General features: G+C 48.9%; 1 protein-coding gene across 4 annotated transcripts in view; it reads left to right on the top strand.

The window, feature by feature from the left end:
• Positions 1-2,391: 2,391 nt before the first annotated feature.
• SOX13 (SRY-box transcription factor 13) overlaps positions 2,392-10,982 on the top strand; it is a 93,547-nt gene continuing 84,956 nt past the window's right edge. The window contains exons 1-2 of one of the 4 annotated variants that reach the window (XM_048826323.2): positions 2,392-2,638; positions 7,651-7,803. The gene's annotated coding sequence lies outside the window, so the exon portion shown is untranslated. Of the gene's footprint in view, positions 2,639-7,650; positions 7,804-8,353; positions 8,377-10,982 lie in introns of those variants that run through there. The other 3 variants (XM_048826322.2, XM_075121876.1, XM_075121877.1) reach the window with 3 other exon arrangements.

The raw sequence follows: 10,982 nt of genomic DNA, 5'->3' as shown, positions 1-10,982 counted from the left end.
GTTTGGGTTTTTAATATTTTCTTCAATTTTTAATTTGGGAGTAATGTGCTGTCTGTATGGGGATCTCCTGGATGGTTTGCTCGGGGAACTGTGAGATGGATGCATTTTCTTTTACTCCTATATGCTTCCTGGCTTACATACCACTATTAGACCCCTTCTGCTCCTTTTTCAATTAAAACAAAAGAAATGTAGTTGCAGCCATATGTGTAGATTTGATACCGCTTTGATGGAGGATGTCTTGGTGCTGTGAAGACACACGTATTGATTTGAGGGCTACAGTAACAATCGTTTAGACTGGAGTAATTTAGTCAGCATTCAGTTTTCAAAACATAGTTTTGCATATAGCTATTATCCTGCAAACCAGTGAATTCAGAGAAATTCAGAAGAAAAAAAATCTCCCCTGTTCATGGAAATCTAACACATGCAGTTCAACAGTGGACAGTTAAAATACCTGTAATCTATTTTGGTCCAGTCTACGGAAGGGACCGTTGGGAAAAAATGTTCTCCCTTTCAAGTTTAAAAAAAATAAAACCCACATATTTTTTGTTGTTGCTGCTGCTGTCAGCTACTTTTCTCTCTCTCTCTCTCTCTCTCTCTCATTATTCATCCCAGACATGCAGAAATACAGCAGCTCGGGCTTTTCTGGATTGTGTACAATTATTTGTCTATCTTGTTTGCATCTGAAAGAATTTAGATGCAGTTCCAGCGTAGGTAACCCGGTGCACTTTCACCCATTTCACTGAGCTATTCTGCAGAGAAATTGTAACACCTCTTACCAGGCTTAAAGCTATGATGATCGAATGGGACATGTTATCACAATATTGTAGCTGAAACAAAATCAGGCATACTACCTGCTAACAAAAGAATTGGTATTTTTGTATCTGTTTTCATGAGTTCCAAAGCGTTCTGCACAAACAGCAACAGAAAGGTACATGTCTTGTGCTGACACAAATGTTAGACCATCTGTGGATGAACGCAGTTAAACATTGCCAAGGACTACGTATGGAAGGCATAGAATAGTCACTGGGTTCCCCTGTGTCTGCTTTACGTGGATCCTCAAGATGCTCACTGAAGTTTTACAGAGCAGTAAATAACTACGGGATTCTCTCGATTAATAGTGATGGGGCTACAATTGCTGGGTATTTATGATACCTCACGGTGCCTGCAAATTCCACCTGATTAACTAGATGCAGGTGCAAAGGCAAATCATGGCCTTGAGACTCATCCTTATGCCTAAAATATTTCAGCTCCGTGTTTCTGAAGCAATACTTTTTCTCTCCAAATATGTGAGGAAAATGTCATAGAAGGATAAAAGGGCAGTGAGAAATGTGGAGATCAGAAAAGGATATTTACTAGAGGGGGGAGAGAGTAAAGATGCATGCCATGAGTCCAATGAACATAAGGTCAATGAAATAAAAAATGTCTCCGTGCTCATAAGGGGGTCTGTCCCTTTCCAGTTGCTGTTGCACAGATGTAGACTGGTAGGAGAAATAGCTCTCTGTTACCAGCCGTGCTGCTTCCTGCTCCAAATCACACGTTTCAGGATGCTCTCAGCGCTGCATACAGCTCCTCCACTGCTTGATGCTATCAGACTGATCCTGTATGTTAAATTCATTTGCAGTCGTCCAATGATGAGTGGAAGGAAGTTTAGACTAACCATAAGGCATGTCATAGCTGATGTTAAACAGTCTACCAAAATAGACTGTATTGTAAGTGAGCTGCAGGGGTAATTAGCAGCTTCCTCAGAGGGAAGCTGTGAAAGATGCAGAAACCCTGTATTGGAGCATAAGCTTGTCTGCACATAGGGCAGGGACTAGCACAATGGGGATCTGGTCCGTGAGTGGGGCTTCTAAAGCACTAGTGAAATACTCACCTGTCGTTATGAATAGAGCACTGACTTCTCCCCATCTGTGAGAATGGTACAAGTCTTCACAATTGTACCTTGTTTTTTTCATTGTATGTTAATTCCAAACCCCTCTTCTAACCTTTTAAACCAAGAGCTGTACACAGCAACAGGGTGGTGTCTGTGTCACAGAGTACTAGATTGCGTGTCTGGGGTTCTGTGATTTATTTTTGGGTCTGCTAGCTCACTTGCTGATGACTTTGGGCAAGTCACGTCTCCATGTTGTGCCTCAGTTTCCCCCTCTCTAAAATAGAAGTCCATAGTACTTCCCTTCCTCAAGGGGTGGAGTGAGGTATAATTGTAAAGTGCTTTGAGCTCTTGTAGAAATGAATTGGGAGAATATCTATCTCAAAGTGAGATTGAGCTCTTGAGGGGAAAACCTGCAGGTTGAAACGTGGCCACAGTCTTGGACTACAGAGGGCGCTGCTGCCCCTAGCAACACCATCCACCACGATTGCAAAGTGTCGTAAGCCTCTGCTGGAACATAGAGTTCTCCAGCATTCATACGCCTGTACTGGCTCCAAAACAACCTGGAAGAAAGATAAAGCTGGGCTGTAGAGTGGGGGACCGTTCTTATTCAGTACAATAGCCAACAAGCAGGCCTGCCTATTTCTCACCCCTGCACCTTCTACGATGCCTGTGTTCCCTGAGAACTGACATAGCCCTGCCTCAGAGTAGGAGGAAGAACGGAAGGGTCTGTTTTTGACTGAGCGAGTGGCAGGCAGAAGGAGTAAGGTAGAGTGAACTCTTACAATCGGGCTCTGTGTTTAGAGGGCTCCTTTTGCTTGGCTTTCCGCTCTCCTGAAACCTGTTGTGTTTGCTTTGCAAGCTGTGTTTTTCCATAACGTGCAAATTCCTTTCCACCGAGCAGAGGTGGGTACAGACGCCTTCTGAGGAGGATGCACTGAGTGGTGGTAAGGTTCCTGAAATGTACAGTTAACCCTGAGTGTGGTGGGGTTGAGGGATTATTGCAGTTGAATGCCCCACTGCATGGAGCAATTGCGGTGCTACAGAGCACACAAATCTCTAGGTAGAAAAGTGCTGGGAGTGGAATTTGTCAGAGAAACTTTTCTTGCCCCAACCAGAGCTCACTTCTACACCAGGAGGTGTAGAAAAATCCAAGAGCCGACCTCAAACAGCCTGGTCCCTTTGTAGAAACAGCATTCCCAATCTTTATGTGTTGGAAGCAAATAGTTCAGCGCTAGGAATGTAGGTGGCCTGTTACAAGCTAATTGAGAGGTGGTCTCTGCCCCACGGAATTTAACATCTGAGACTACAGCATTGACTTTACAGAACAAATTACAGCCTGCTCCCGGCAACCTGGAGCCACATTTCCTGCCAAACACTCGGGCAGTGTGTTTTTATTAAAGATGAAGGTGGCACAGGTTCAGGTTAAATGTGAGTGCCCTTGTTTTATCCATGGCTATGGTCCTGTGTACTGAAGTAATGAAATCAAAAGCATTCCAACCCTTCCATTTCATGGTCTAAACTCGATTACCCTAACACGGACCGTTCCTTTAACGGGCTCTTGTTTGCAAGATCTTTGCTCCCTTCTGTGATTACAAGGGGCTTCGGTGGACAGACGGCATCTTCATTTAACAGACCTTCTTGTTCCCAATTTCTACTGCCCCCCTTAAATTTCTATTTAACCCCTTGACTCAGGGGAAGTTTGTTCCTTTTAGGAACATGGTTTCTGTGGAAAGCTCTGTGTTTTCATCTAGTATCTCTAGTGGCACTATACTTACGGTTCTTCCACTTTAAACGCTGCTTTTTTCCAAGAGACTCCACTGGGACAAACGTTTTCCTGCCCCATGTAAGTCAAAATTAAATCTGTCTGCCATGGGATGGGGGGGGGGGGGCGGCGTTGTCATTTGTGTGAAGCATAAGCTTTATTTTCGCACAGACTCTCAGTGGGTCATTCTTTGCCTAGATGGTTGTTTAAAGTGAGTTTCACTGTGGCTCTTTGATATGATCCCTGGATTTGCACAGAGGCTTTCGTATGTGGCTGAAAACAAACTCATGAGCCGTTTGGATGCTAAAAATCTCATTAGCATCAGCGGAAAGACTCAGGGTTGTTTCCTAGAGTAATTGCTTGTTGTCCATATGCTCATATTTGAAGCCAGGAAATGAATGCCGGAGCACCATGCCAGTGGGCTCTCTGGGTCAGAGTGCATGTGGTGCTGCTTGCAGTGGGCTCAACCCCAAGGTACAAAGGCAGAGGCTTTGTGTGGCTGGCTGGCTGCCTGCTGATCTTGGGTTAGCGCCACCATTTACACCGACAGCCGCCTTGGGAAGAAGAATCAATGGGTTTAGAAACTGGGTTGGCATCAGAAGGTCAGAAAGGATCCTGAAGGGTCTGGGCCAGTGCTCTGTGCAGCAGTCTGGCCTGTCCCAGCCATGATGCACGTTGCAATGATGATTCCTGAAAGCCCCATGTGTTGTGTCCTAGGGCCTGACTCATGCTGCTTTGCCTTGCTGCAAACCCAGAGGCCTGATTTCTGCTCCCAATATGGGCTCGTTGTCCCAAAGAAAGGGGCAGCGGAAGTCGTTAGTGACGCCACTCTGTGGCTGGATAGACCGGGGGACCTGGGTTAAAACAGTAGGGAGAATAGGTCACTTTTCATCAAAACTATGGTAAATATCATGCCTGGGGAAGTTTATTGGGGCCTTTATGATGGCCTTGGCCACTGTTTCCCCCTTTCCTTCTGTCAAGCCCCCGGCCCAAGCACTCTGACTGCAGGATGCTAAAAGGCCAGATTCAGCAAAGTTTATTAGCACAGGCAACCTGCCCCGAAAGCTGGCCAGGATGGAAGGTGGACAGTGCAGTCTCCTTCCTGTGTCATGTACTTTGACATTCACACCCACCAGAGCAAAATTACCCTGGCTGCAGCATTTCTTGGGAAAACAAGTCAAGGGCATGTTGCTTCCTCTCAGCCACACCGGCAAGAGGAACGGCCATGCCCTGCTCCGACGCTTCACGTTCACATAAGCCCTTTGATGCACGGATCAAATGTTAGTTCACTGAGCCTCCCAAGACCCGGCGGGGAGGTGAACGTTAACTCTAGCTTCCAAAAGAACCATGGAGCTACTGTGGGACTTGGCCCAAGGAGTGGTAGCAAGTCAGTGGCTGCACCTGACTCCCAGGCCCCTGCAAGGGTGGGACTCAAACTTGGGGGACCTCAGTCGCCTGCTCTAGCCAAGAAACCTCATTCCCTCCCGCAGCTTGGGCTTGAAGTCTGGAGTCCTAAGCGTCACCTGTACTGATCGCTCTCCTGCACTACCGTGGGTGCTAACACCAGCTGATTCTTATAGCAGGGAGGCCATCTGGGCAGCAACAAAAATGGACTTCTGTGCCCACCGCAATTACCTTTCCACTCAACATTTCTGACTCCCATCTACCTGGATGCTGTGGGACAGAGATGTGGTGAACCAAAGCTAGAACAAGAGACTGCAGTGCACTGTCTTAGGCCAATCTAGCCTTTTGTACGTGTCCTTTATTGTGTTCATGGAGGAGCACTAACCAGAGTCTCAAAAGTACCTAGCAACAAGCAGATGCCATGGGGACAAGTCCAGGTTTTCCAAACGCACTGGAAAATTCTGCCCTTAACATCTGTTCTTCAGTTCCCCAAACCGTAAATATTTCTCTCTGCCCAGGGGCTTTCATAATGGTTGATAAAGAACTCGGAGGTCCTAGGCTAAAAAGTGCCGTGAGGAGCAGTGTATTCCTGTTACTCCAGCTTTGCTGCCGGCGGGTAACGCATTTGCTCTGTAAATAAATCAAAGCTTTCTAGGGCGGTCCACACTGCCCCCTCTGTGCTGCACAGACCTCTCCGTTATACCTGTGCCAGGCCCTGGAGCTGCACCAGTGTCAGTGAGAAGGGAACTTTGGCTTCTCTGTTGTGTTTGCCCACTGAGAGCAGTGGCTATTGAACAGTACGAAGCTGGTGCTTTGGAACTGAGCTGAGCTGTGTCCTGCTCAGATGTCTCATGGATAGTGGTAACTACAGAACTGCTACCGCTCTCTCCTTTCCTTCCAAATTTCGGGGCTCGTCCCCTGCAGCTGCTGCACCACGGAGCAGAGCTCTAGGCTACCCCTGCTTGCCCAGGTGCAGATGGCTGAGCGGGATTCATAAGGCATCATCGGCGGGTACCAGGCTCCTAGTGAAGATGGCCTTTTAAGTCAAGGTCGCAGCAGGCAGCAGCATCCGCTCGTCTTTCAAAGGCTTTATTCTTGATTGGGGCACATCACAGCATGTCTCAAAACACTCCCCCCGAACAGTGTCTCGGAGGCTTATCCCTTTATCATAAATCAGCAGCAGAGCTAATATTCATGTCTAGGAAGTGAGATCGTATCAGAGCCCCATGCTGGGCTTCGAACTGGGTGCGTGGTGAGGCATGCATGGGTTTGGAGTGTGAGGCAAAAGGGGGGGCTGCGGCAGGAACTCTTTATCAGAGAGGAAACTGTACTGTACTTAAACAGGAGAGAGAGAGTTCTGTGTGCATGCAGCACCTTTGCCACGACCATTAAAGAACATCTGCTACAGGGCACGCTCTGCCATCTCATGTTAGTACCCTGGGCCGATCGATGTGTTGCATTCATGCAATAGTGTCAATCACATACCGGCTAGCAAACAATTAACTAATGGCTCAGATTATACTCAACGTTCAGAGGACAGGGTAATTCAAGAAGACAAAATACCAGAGGTTCTGAAACATAAAGCTACCGGGCTGTGAACCGAAATTTCCCTTAAAAATATTTTTTTAAGCTGACATGATGATTGACTCCTATCACGCTTTTCATTCATAGATCTTGATGTGCCTTACAAAAGTGATCAAGTATCACTAGCCCCATTTTAAAGAGGGGGAAACCGAGGCATGGAGCGAGAGGAAGGGATTTGCCCCAGGTCAACCAGTGAGTCAGTGGCAGGGTTAGAAGTCAGATGTCCTGACTCTGAGTGTCAGGTCTAGCCCCTTCCCCACACTGCATCCCTTAACTTCTGATCATACTAATTCTGAAGGAAATTCCTCCTTTGAAACTAGAGTTATAAGCAATTTTGAGGCAGATTCTGCCCTGATTTTCACCCCAATGACAGTGGGATTGCTGTGAATAATGGCAGAATTAGGGGCTTACTAATTTTCTTAGCTGAAAGTGTGTTCCTTTCCTTTAAACAAACAAAACAATGTCTCTTTGTGTTTGTGGAGCACCTAGCGCAACAAGACCTGATCCGGATAGGCATTGCTATAATATAAATGCTTAATAATAATACATTAGTAGAGGTTCTGCCCAGATGCAATGGGCTGACCACGCAGAAGTTACAGATCCTCTGGGACATTTCCATAAAGGTAGGGGCATATGCTTGCTACCTGCTTTCCCAGGGAGAGAGGCACAGATGCGTATGGCTGTATGTGAACAGCATGCATAGCACAGTGGACACCACTATAAACCGGGCATTTGTCTCCAGCGGACACTCCTAAACTGGCTACGCTGTTTGCAGCGGCCCCCATGCTAAGTACAGAGACCAGCCCGGCAAACAGAAGAACTATGGCTGGAATTTTCAGAAAGGTTCAGCCCCCTGAGAACGCACTGAAACAAGTTGTTAGGTGGTTTTTCGGAAGAGCTCATTCAGCACATTGGCAAATTCAGACCCAGCTGTGGGGGCTGAGCTTTTTGGAAAAATCTGGCCCCAGGAGATGGTAAACAGTGACATTTTAAGGACACCCACCGGAGCTGTTGTGTTTGCTTGCAGAGTTGGATCCAGTTCGTAGAGCCAGCCAGACGTGATCCCCCAAACTTTTTGCTTTCTACGCAACACTGAGAATGTGAGGAAACCATACGGACACCATTTGGTTCCCAAGACCTGTATTTACTGACGCTAGACAAAGCTACAAGGCCTAGCTAGGTAAGTACACTGCTGCCCTGTTAGCTTCTGATGGCTTTTGCAATAGGAGACAGAGGCCCACTAGAGAATCCCAAATTATCTAATGGAGGGATACTGCCCCATTCCTATAGACTACACTAACCCCTAGGAGAAGCACATTCACATCTCTAAGGTTATTTTGGGGAACAAAGGTGGCAGGATCGGTCCCATGGGTCATAAACACGTCAGTTACAGCCTCCACCCTGCCAGATCAATCAGCAGGGCCTGGAAAGTCCAACTTCCCTCCAACACCAGAGTGACCCTAGGGGCTTATTGTGCATGGCCTTTATTGTTGTTTCCTTCACAGCGCCCTCCTGTCTGTGTCACTAGGGGGCTTCACTCTGCCCGTGGAGCCAGCCCCAGACACCTTCTCTCCAGCAATAGGTGGGCCTAGGTGTGTGGTGGGTGGAGCAATGATGCTAGCCCTACCTCAGGTCACTATATAGATGGGGTTGCAGGCTGTGCCTGCTCCCTAAGGGGGGGCCTACCTAAGCACTCCCAAACACATGCCTTCCTGTCTCCAGGCTTTGTGGGAGCATCTGCTCCCCACCCAAGGTAAGCGCAGGGGAGAGGACTCCCTGTGTTCTCATCTGTATCGTGATCCCAGTGCGAAGGGGCTGGTGCTGCAAGGTGCAGGGCGCTGTCTGCACTCATGGAAGTTAGTGGGGATGGAAGGTGGATGACCAGGCACCTAGGCAAGGTCCAGGGAAGGAGTCCAGGACTGAGAATCTGAACGTGCAGTTCCACATCTCAGCTCATTAGTGGGCAGCGAGTCACCGAAGAGCTGTTGTTTTGGCAGTGTGTGCGGTGGTGGGGGCTGGTGGCTTTTGTTTATGGCTGTGTTACCCAGCTCCTCTAAAAGGGCCCCTTGGCTGCAGTGGGGGATGGAGTACCTCGGGGGGTCTGTATGTGTGTTACCTGGAATGCCATGTATGTTCCAATCCGATGGGGCCTATTGTTGCCCGGAGTCTGTCTCTGAAGTGTGTGGGAGGCTGGGGGTATATGTTACAAGGCAAGGCAATGAGGCCATCCCAGGTTGATCGAGTTTCACAAGACCTGATGTTCCCTCTTCCCCCTCAAGTTTATAGATTCGCTGCTCTGTCCCCTCATCCTGCTTCTCACAGCCACGGCTGAGCGTCTCCCCTTCCCCTGCAGTTGTGACCAGGCTGATGGCAAAATGATGTCTGCAAGGAGGGCAGTTTTCTCTCACTGATTCGTAGGCCAGGAGGGATCCTGGTGATGATCAATCCAGGGCCATCCTGCTCGGGGGCTGCTGTACAGGATGAGAGGCAGTCCTCACTCTGTGATCGGCCCCCGCCTGTTCTGTTCTGTTCAGGTTTTTGTCCTCTGCTCATCACTGGAGTATCTTGAGTCCCTGGAGGGACTTTTGAGCCTTTCGGGGTGGAGACAGAAAATTGCTCCTGTGTTTATTTTCACCCCTTTGCATAGGGCTCAGGTTTTTACATAGGAAAGAGCAATGCAAATAGGCCCTCAGCTGGGGATGCTGTGCAAACAGGAGGCAAGCGACCAGGACCGTTTCCTCCTTTCTCCTCCTGGGTGAGGCTGGGGCTATAGATAGGGCAAAGGCCCCTTTCTGGGACGTGCTCCAGGTGGATTGGTCTTCAGCAGCTTTTGTACCAGATTAGAAGAGGCGCCAGGGGAAAACTCTGAAGCAGGTGTAAGGGGACATGGTTCCACCAGAATCAACGGAGCTGCGCTGCTTTACATCTGCTGAGGGTAGCCTGGTGCCACCAGGAAACTCCTTCTCTGGCAGAACTCCCTCTTTTCAGACCTTCCCGGACACAGGCTCCCTGGGGTAGCCCCAAGAGAGAGGCATCTGGTTTTCATGAGGGTCGCTGGGAGACCACAGTCAGACAGGCCTAGTCCAGCACCCTTCAGTGCAGCCAGTCTGATGCTGGGCACTTCCCTGAGACAGCTGATAGTGGCACTGAGCAAGCTCAGTCGCAGGTCATTGGGGGGAAAGGATAGCCTTGTGGTGAAGGCACTGGGCTGAGACTCAGGAGATCTGGATAGAGCTTGCGGCTCTGCCACAGCCTGCATGTGTGGGCTTGGGCAAGTCACTCCATCTCTCTGGGCCTCAGTTCCCCATATGTAAAATGCGGATAATGATCTGTTCAGCCCTTCTTTGTCTTAGCTGTGTAGAGCACAAGCTCGCCAGGGCAGGGGCTGTCTCGCACTGTGTGTGGTAGGTGCTACAGCAGGGCAAAAAGACTATTATTATTTGGAGGAGGAGGGATGGAGAAGCCGGTATCACCGTAATGTACCCCACAGGGCCAGATTCTGATCCCCTTAGTTCCATGGCATAGTGCCTTACTTCTCAACGGCACTGCTCGAGGCTAAGGTACTAAATGCCCCATGTGGTAGGAGATCAAGATCTGGCCCTGGGGGGTGTATTGGGGCAATCTGTGCTTCTCAAACTCTCTTCCTCCAAATAATAATCAGCCTTTGTTCTTGCGCCATTCATCCAGGGGGCCCGGTGTGCTGCCCGAATGTGCTTAAAAGCTTCCTGTTTTACAGTGAGTTGGCAAAATCTCACACTAGCTGGGAGTCCTGATTCCCAGCCCCATTGCTTTAGTCACTAGGCTCTGATACTTCGCAGTAAGCGTGAAAAATAACTGCTCTCTCTCCTCTTTCTTTCCACCTGCTGTTTCTGCTGGCTCCATCTTTGCATCCATTTGTTCTCTTCCCAGCTGGGAGCATGAAGATGCTCAGGGCAAGTGCGAGGAGTGACCTCAAGTGCAAGCCAGCCGGGGTTCCCCTGGATGTTCGCTTGCTCTGAGTTACTCCTTACTTCCTGGTGTCGATGGGCCTGGGCACTTCCTTCCAAGCTGTTACCCTGCTTCCTGGGGAGCAGAGGCCTGGCAGGAATCTATTCAGGGCAGGAAATGAGTCTTTTTCACACGTCTGTTCCTTTACAGCTCATGGCAGGAGGCTCTGTGATCTTTAGGGACTGGGTTTGGGTTGTATGCAGAGGACCAGATTCTGCTCCTGGTCACGCAGGGTGTCTCCACCCCGCCCTGAGATCAAAGGTGTAATGAAGTGCAGAGTGCAGCCTGGACCCTCTGTTTCTCAGCATTTCTGAAAGGTGCCCAAATCCCTTTCACTTCCTGGCGGTCCCTTGGAAACTGCCAGCCCTGCTC

This window comes from Caretta caretta, chromosome 21, assembly GCF_965140235.1.
Source record: "Caretta caretta isolate rCarCar2 chromosome 21, rCarCar1.hap1, whole genome shotgun sequence".
Taxonomy (NCBI): domain Eukaryota; kingdom Metazoa; phylum Chordata; order Testudines; family Cheloniidae; genus Caretta; species Caretta caretta.
This window is presented reverse-complemented; position numbering and strand designations above follow the sequence as displayed.